Raw genomic sequence first — 9349 nt, 5'->3', positions numbered from 1 at the left:
AAATGAAGCGGGGAAATCAGAGTGGGAGGCGAACCATGACAGACTATGGACTCCCAGAAACAAACTGAGGGTTTCAGAGGGGAGAGGGATGGAGGGGTGGGCTAGCCCCGTGAAGGGTATTAAGGAGGGCAGGTACTGCATGGAGCACTGGGTGTTACACACAAACAATGAATCAAAAACTAATGATGTACTGTAGGGTGACTAATATAATAATAATAATAAAAATAATCTGAATGATAAGCCCCAGAGAAATCTTGCGGCAGTGGTTTTATGAGCAGAAATTTGAAGAAACATTTACGATCTAATACTCTATGCATGTCCCCTCCCCCTTGAGCACTAAGCAGATGACCACCAGCTTCATACAGCAGAAGTGCAGCTCTTGCCGCCCCTGGGTCCTGTCCTTGTGCTATTTACACTTCCTAAGTTGCACCATGGAATGTCTCAAGAATTCTTTCTTGACCATCGCACTCAACAATCCCACAACATTACTAACTTTATTAGGTTCATAAAAGAGAAGTATATTCTCATTTATGTGACTTTGAGCTTGGTTACCCCTTTGTGCTAGACGTGGAGAGTCGGATCCTCCTTCTACCACTTCAAGGAAGGACTTGATGCCCAGATGTGGGAAGCAGGGTCAGCAAGCAGCTTCCAGCTGGCAGTTCTATTGGAGTCTGTCTCCAATGCAGAGGGTCACCTCACCTCACTGGGGGTCATGCCCTTCCTGGGCAGCTCACAGCCAGTGATGAGTAATGTGAGAATAAAGGCCCAGTCATTTCAACTCAGTGCAAGACAACTGTAATGGGCAGCATTCACTCTAGGCCACCTGTCAGGTTGGCCAACACCAAGGTTTTGATGGGTCTACACTGCATTTCAGCTTCTTCCTTCCTTTCTGCCTGACCCAATTCTTTTCTCCTCAGAACACGTGTCATAAATATCTTATTCCCCAAACTCCAGCTCAGTGTCTTCTTCCAGAGCACCGACCCTGTGACACCTTTGCAAAACCGTAAACTCGGTGTATTTGTGCATCCTTCCCAACACTGGTTTCAACAGTAAATGAAATAACTAGAATAGCCCTATCCTTACCATCTTGTATTGGTGATCTCAGCTCCAATTAGATTACCTTTGACCCCCAATTTTCTCCTTGGTTAGGATGAAACCACTCGAGATTATTGCCATTCTCTTGAACAAGGATAATCTTAAATGGTTTTTCTTCCTTTGAATGGCTCTCCTTTCTTTTCCTACTTGATGTGGTGTTGCTTTTGAGGAAATTGGATTCTTTTTTTGTTTTGTTTTTAAATAATTGATCAGTTTAAAGGATTATAGTCTCCCCACAAACAAAAGTTTTTGGGGGGCTGTTTTCCTCAGAGACCTTCACTTCCTTGGTTTCCCCTCTCACCTAAACACAGAAGTTCTTCAATCTAAAACTCTTACCCTGGGTTCCCTGGGAGGCTTAGTCAGTAAGCATCTGACTCTTGATTTTGGCTCAGGGCATGATCTCAGGGTTGTGAGATCGAGCCCTGTGTCAGGCTCCAATCTCAGCAGGGAGTCCACTTGAAATTCTCTCTCTCCTTCTGCTCTTCCCCCAATCTAAATTAATTAATTAGTTAATAATAAATAAATAGATTTCTTGCCCTAACCTTTGAAGCTCTTCAATCTAAAACTCTTGCCTTAATCTTTCTCTTGATAGGCAGTTAGCCTATTAATCAAGGTCTATCTCCAACATCGTCACCAGTTGCACATGCACATAAATTCTGTGTTCCAGCCAAGTCCATCTATTTGATCTTTGAGCGTTAGGCACATTTCTAAAACCTTACCTATATCCATGCTCTCCTCCTCAAGCTGCTTCTCTGCCTGGGTGTACTCCCCTGTCTTTTCATTCCCACTTCTAGTCTCCCCTCCTCCATGAAGACTCCCAGCTTTCTCTTCTTTCTTTGGGCCCTGAACACCTATATTTAGGAATCACCTGCTACCTTGGACTCTTGTTACTGTTTTATGTAAATGTCCTTCCTCCCCATCTCTACTGCATACATACTCCTGTCTTCCGGAGAGTCTTACGCTTACTGTGAGTTTGTCACTTTCCCTGACCCCCTATATCACCCGCATGGCAGAATTGCAACCTTCAGGGGATCCCTTGTTTGGTCTGCCTGCAGTAGGGCTTGCTGCTTCTGTTTATCACTGTGTAGTCACATGGCTACTTTTACACTTAATCTCACTTCCAATACCAGCATATTTGATCAGCATATCAGGAAGCAAAATAGGCTTCATGAGAACAAGCAGGAACCAGGCGGAGCTGGTAATTTACCTTTGTCATTGAATCCAGTTCTTAGTTGGCAGCTGCTCTTCCTCATGTCCGGTAATGCTGTGCACTAATCTTACTGTCAAAGGGATACATGAAAAAGACAGATTAAAAGACTCTCAGAGATTTCCTTGAGATTGGCTTGAATTCTGAGAGGAGATTGTTCTATAGAACATTGTTTTCTTCCTTTCAGTAACGTTTTCTTCCCATTGTATGCCAACAACCATCATGTGGCATAGAAGCGTTAATCATCCGTGTGGAATTTTATGTTTTCAAAGTCTCTGAAAAAAATCAACCCTCTCCCCTGCCCCCACCAACTGAGCTCACAGACCATGGCCTTCTGGACATGCACAAACCAGTCTGATTTTTTTTTTTTCTCTTTGCTATTGGGTTACCAGCCAAGTTGCTAAACTGACTCAACTTATTGGTTAAATACTGTGAATTCAGGGAAAACTAATCAAACTCATTTAAATCAATCCTAGACACAGAGATGTTTTCCCATGTATTGCATAGTGTGTGCTGAAGTCCCCAGCAGAGAGGACGAGCAGACACTGGGTGAGGTGATGACATTGCAGGTATTATGTTAGTGCTCTTGGTCTCTAAGTCACTACCTGTGAAAATATACAACGTAGTCGTGACCGTTTCAGACATGCCAAGTATATAGTTTGACACAGCATTTCACTTTGATGGGAAGAACCTCAGAAGACGATGAATGGACAAGACCTGAATGTGTGTCATGTTCTGAAACGAGGCATGTGGAAGCATGTTTCCAAGACAGGTTAGAAACTTGCTCTCCCTAAAATCTTGTCCGTCTCAGTATGCGGCATCACTGTATATCTAGTTACCCAGGCCAAAGCCTCAGAGTCAACATCTCTTTTCCTCACCATACCCACCCCACCCCCGCCACCATGTTTGCTATATCAGCCAAGCTCTAGCCTCACAGCGCCTGCATTCTCAAATCTACCACTCATCACCACATCCACCAACATCACTCCAGCCCAAGCCAGTCGGCCCTCCTACTTGGACAACTGCAATAGTCTCCTACCTTATTCATAGGGTCAACCAAAAAATAGTTTTTAAATTTCTGCAAGACAAAAAAATACCATAAGAAAATCAATGACAAATGACTAAACAGGAAAAATCCCTCTCCCCCCCCAACAAAACCAAGTTTAGTTTCCTTAATATATAAAGAGTTAATACAGTTTATTATTATTATTTTAAAATACAGTTTATTATTTAAAAGTAAATATTTAAATAGAAAATGGGCAAATTATTTGAGCACTTTGTAATAAAGGAAATATAAATAAATGATAAGACGGTCAGTCACACCCTAACAAGAAAAATGAAATTTGAAGTTTAATGAGATCCTGTTGACACTTATAAGATTGGAAAAATTTTAAAAATTTAATAATGCCCTGATGCTGATGGAGGAACTGATGGGAGGGTAAATTGATCCATTCTCTTTGGAGGATAATTTAAAAAGTGATAGCAAATTTTCACATGCATTTACTTTTTTTTGACCTGGCAATGCTGCATTTAGAAATTTATTTTACAGATATATATGTACATGAGCTTAAAACTGCAGCTACACACTGAAGGAACAAAAAAACCCAGCCAAATGCCCACTGGTAGGGAGCTGGTTAAATAAGTTGTGGTATATCCATGGAGTGGAATACTATGCAACTGTGAAAAGAACAAAACAAAAGGACTTGGTACTGATAAGAGAAAATTTCCTAGAAATATTATTAAATTGTGAAATGCAAGAGGCAGAAGAACATACATAATATGCTATCATGTCTTAAAATATGGGTGGGGACATACACATATTTCTTGCATATGCATAGACTGTTTCTGGAAGGATATACAAGACAGTGGTAATAGTGGTTGCCTCTGGAAATATGATCAGAGAATTAGGGGTAAGGAAGAGGAGACTTGCTTTTTACTATATTTCCTTTATAACATTTGAATTTGTACAACATTAGAGGATTACCTATTTTTCAAAAAACCATAATATATCATTTGAAATTTTTTCCCATAAAAGTGTAAATGATAATTTTGGTAATGTAAAGTTAAATTCTGAAAGATAAAGTGAAAAGAATAAGTTTTATCCTGTCCTTTTAAAAGAAAGGATTAGCCATGTTTTCTGGAAAAGTGTGAGATTTTACCTAAAGAAATAATATGAAATTTCACTTCTATGATGTCCTTCTGTTTTCAGAATTGCTATGTATAAACTAATACTTCGGACAATAGCTAATATTAATAGTGTTTGCTGTGAGCAAATACTGTGTGAAGTGCTTCAAAATTATAGTGCTGTTTTCATCTCCCTGCTATAGATGAAGAAATGAAAGCTCAGAGGAATGAATTAACTTGCTTAAGGTCCCAGAGCTAGGAAGTTAGGGAGCTGATGCAAACCTACGCAGTCTGACACCAGAGCCCACATTCTTAACCACTGCAGTTTATTTTTATTTATTGTGTTGTTAATGACTCATTTGTTTCACACAAAACAATACTTAAGGGTACATAATTTCCAATTCAAAACAAATACTTATCAGAAAAAAGAATTTAAACTTGACCATAGGAAATAAAAACACAAGTGTTGTAAATTCATTAAGTCCCATAAATAAAGGCCATAATATTGTATCTGATTTTATGGTCAATGATTCAGAAAAATAAAAATATCGTATTTTAAGACACTTGAATAACAATTGGGAAATATGACATCTGCGTTATACATATAGTTCACATGACTTTTTGAGTTTATAATCTTTTTTTTTTTAAAGATTTTATTTATTTGAGACAGAGAAAGCAAGAGACAGAGCATGAGCAGAAGGGGGAGGGGCAGAGGGAGAGGGAGAGGGAGAAGCAGACTCCCCGCTGAGCAGGGATCCCAGGACCCTGGGATCATGACCTGAGTGGAAGGCAGATGAATAACCGACTGAGCCACCCAGGTGCCTCCATGTTTATATTCTTGACCTTCATGAAATCTTTCGTTTTTATTTTATTTTAAGTTAATATTAGTTTATATCAATGTAATATTAGTTTTAGGTACATATACATGTACACTATAGTGATTTAGCAATTCCATGCATCACCCAGTGCTCATCACAAGTTCACTCCTTCATCACCATCACCTGTTTCACCCATCCCCCAAACCCCTGCCCTCTGGTAACCATCAGTTTGTTCTCTACAGTTAAAAGTCTGTTTCTTGGTTTATCTCTCTTTCTCTCTTCTTACCCCTTTGCTCATTTGTTTTGTTTCTCATGAAATCTTAAAGTAATGAAGAAAACTTTTTACGTCAGGGTTAAGGATTGAATTGTGCTTCCCCTACCCCCCCACGCAAGATATGTTGAAGTCCTAACTTCCTATTATAGGTTAATTGTGTTCCCTTAAAATTCTTATATCGAAGTCCTTATTCCTATCACCTCAGAATGTGACAGTATATGGAGAAAGGGTCTTTACAGAGGTAATCAAATTAGGGTGGGCCCTAATCCAATATGACTAATATCCTTATAAAAAGGGGAAATAGGACACAGAGACAGACATGCACAGGGGGAAGATGGTATGAAAAGACACAGGAAGAAGACAGCTATCTACAAGCCCAGGAGAGAGGCCTGAAACTAATTCTTCTTTCAGGGCCCTAAGCAAATACCAGCCTCCCTGACCCATGAATGTGACCAAATTTGGAAAACAGGGCCTTTGCCGATACAGTCAAGTTAAAATGAGTATGGTCCCAATCCAATATGACTATTGCCCTTTCAGGAACAAGGGATGACACAGACAGAGGAGAACCCCTTGTGAAGACAGAGGTGGAGACTGGAGTGATGTGTTTACGAACCAAAGACTGCCAAGGATTGCTGGCAACCCCAGAAGCGAAGAGAAAGGTGTGGAGCAGATTCTCTCCTAGATCTTTCCAAGGGAGCATCACCCAAGCCAGCTCCTTGATTGCAGACTTGCAGAACTGTGAAAGAATTCACTTCTGTTGTAGGAAGCTCCCCATTGCTTGTTGCATGTTGTAGCAGCCCTAGGAAACAAATACAGGTGGGTTTCCTCAAATCAGGTTGATACGGGAGTGACTCATTAAGGAAGTGCTCCTGTGACACCATTAATAGAGGGGTGAGGGCGCAGAGTGCTTTGCCCAGTTCCACAGGCAGTGATGTCACCTGGCCCCTGGGGCACTCTGGATTGTGAAGGATGCCTAGGGGTGAGCTCACCCTAGACAGGAGGCTAGAGCTCCTGTGCCAGCACCCTACCAGTCACGGGTTTCAGAGCACCCCCAAGGGACTTCGCCTGCAGGCAAGGGGGATCCAGGAACTAGAAGGGAGCTCTCCATAGAAGTACGGCACATGTTGCTTGTCGAAAGCAAAAGCACTCCCAAGAAGGGGAAGAAAAAAAAAAATGGTAAACAGGAATTCCAGGGGATCCAGGAAGAGCATCAGTATCATCCAACCTGTTGAATTATCTGCCTGTTATATCTAGAGTCCAGAAAGCCAGATGCTGATGTCCAGTCCAGCTATTAACTTGGGTAACTTTGGGGCATATATTTGCATCTTGGATCTTAGTTGACTCTTCTGTTAAAAGGAGATAATGTTAATGCTTTTACAGTTTTTTTTCATAAAATGTTTGCTCTTTGGGGGTGATATTCAGATGGCGTAGTTACATATTGGTTGCTTAAACTTAAATGGTTCTGTATCCGGGGATAAATAACCACTGCCCTTACTGCTTTGGTCCCCTCCCTGGAACCCCTTGGATTTCCATGAAACCAGAAAATGAAAATGCTGGGCACAGCTGCGCATCTCCCCAACACTCTGGCCAGTGTTCTTTCTACTTAGCTGGCTGTTCAGGATTTTGACTGTCATCCCCAGATCAAGCACTTGCTGTGTATCTAATCCAGTGGTCACAACTGCGAGGGACAGAAAAGAATTTGACCATCTCCGCCTTCAAAAAGTTTAAACTTGGGGGGCCTGACTGGCTCAGTTGGTAGAGCGTGTGACTGTTGATCTTGGGGCTGTGAACTCAAGCCCCACTTTGGGCATAGAGATTACTTAAAATCTTAAAAAAAAAAAAAAGGTTACACTTACTTGAGGTGGGGACACACACAGTTTAAATAGGAATAATTATGTGCTGAGCTCTGTGTCTTAGTCCATGTGGGCTGCTATAACAAAAGTACAGTTGACTGGGTGGCTTAAACAATTATTTCTCGTAATTCTAGAGACTGGAATGTCCAAGGTCAAGACCTCAGCAGATCCAGAGCCTGGTGAGAACCCGCTTCCAGGTTCATAGAAGGCTGTCTTCTCCCTGTGTTTCTGCACGGCAGAAGGGGTGGGGTTGCTCTGGGTGGCAGCGGCGGGGGTGGTCCCTTTTATAGGGGCACTAATCCCAGTCATGAGGGCAGAGCCTTTACCTCCCAAGGGCCCCACGTCTTAATGCCATCACATTGGGCATCTGAATGTCAACATGTAAATTTTGGAGAGACACATTCAGTCCATAGTACTCTGCAATTCTGACACGAAAATGTGAACATTTTCTGGAAGAAAAAATTGTCAAAACATAATATGAGGGCACAGTATTAATCTCCAACTTTCCTGACTGGCTGAGTGCAGCCATGACCCTCAGGTTTCAGTAAGACTCCAGGATATTCAAATTAAAAATTCATCAGTCAATGATTTTGTTAATGCAGTTTCCGTCACTTTCTTACATTTTTCACAAATTAATGAACTCTTTTCATATTGGGAATATTGACGCAACTAAATTGAATACACAAGGAACCTGTAAAATGCCATAACCAATATTTTCTGTAACAGGATCTGTGGCATGTTACTTTCCAGCAAAAAGAAGCTTTCTCAGAGGAAAAATAAAATAGCCAGTGCCAAGACCCCTATAATTTCTTTCAGTGTATTCCAAGCCACATGGGTGCAAAAGGGAAAAGATGACAGAAGATCACCATCTTCCCAATGCAAGGCTTTGACATGCAAATTCATTTCCACTTGACCACAGACCAAGAAGATGAATGTTTGATGACACCACATTGATCGACCATCTGGGTTGTGTTTGGTCCAAGTCCTCACCTCAGTTTCAGTTTCCTGAGATACAAAATATGACCCAAACCTACCCATGAATATTGCCTACCAGGTAGTGTTCTCAAGGTCTAGTGAAAACCAAAGATGGCAATTAGAGCCAGAGAGTGAGGAGTTAGAATCCAGGACCCTTCGGGAGAAGCAGCAGGCATTGGGGAAAACTTCTGTTCTTTTTCCTGGTATTTTGAATAGGGTGTGGAAGATAATTTGAGAAAACTATGAGCTTCTTTACATAATTTCATGTTGACATCTAATTGTTTTCATCATAAATTTGACATTTCTGGAATATTATAAATACTGAATATTAAAATCTTAAATATTGAAATATTCTTAAACCGTCACATCACTCATTTGAATAAACCCAATAGAATCTAAATGCCATAGTAATCTAATAATCACATCATTCATTTAAAAACACAGATCATCTTTACAGTTGGGCAGTTCTCATTGTTTCTTGTTTCCCTTCAAACTTCTATTTCTTTTCTACCTCTTCCTTAGTAGTTTATCTTAATGTAATTTTTTAAAAAATATTTTATTTATTTATTTTAGAGAGAGAGCGTGAGCACGAATGGGGAGTGGGGGGGGAAGCAGAGGGGGAGGGAGAAGGAGAGGGAGAAAGAATCTGAAGCAGACTCTGCACTGAGTGTGGAGCCTGATGAGAGGCTCGATCCCGGGACCTGGGGAGAGCACGACCTGAGTGGAAACCAGGAGTCAGATGCTTAACTGACTGAGCCACCCAGATGCCCCTTAATGTAATTTTTTACACTTGGTAGTTTTTCTATTGCTCATCCTTTCATGATGCTTTGTGATAAAAAAAAAAAAGTATATAAATTAATTTATTCATGTATTTATTTATTTATTTTTGAGAGAGAGAGATTGAACTGCACAGGGTTGGGGAGGGGAGGGGAAGGCAGGGGCAGGGGGAGAGGGAGAAACAGAGAGAATCTTAAGTAGGCTCCACACTCAGTGCAGAGCCCAC

Source organism: Ursus maritimus, unplaced genomic scaffold (genome assembly GCF_017311325.1).
Source record: "Ursus maritimus isolate PB19 unplaced genomic scaffold, ASM1731132v1 scaffold_10, whole genome shotgun sequence".
Classification (NCBI taxonomy): domain Eukaryota; kingdom Metazoa; phylum Chordata; class Mammalia; order Carnivora; family Ursidae; genus Ursus; species Ursus maritimus.
The sequence above is the reverse complement of the archived record's forward strand: the minus strand, read 5'-3'. Positions refer to the sequence as shown.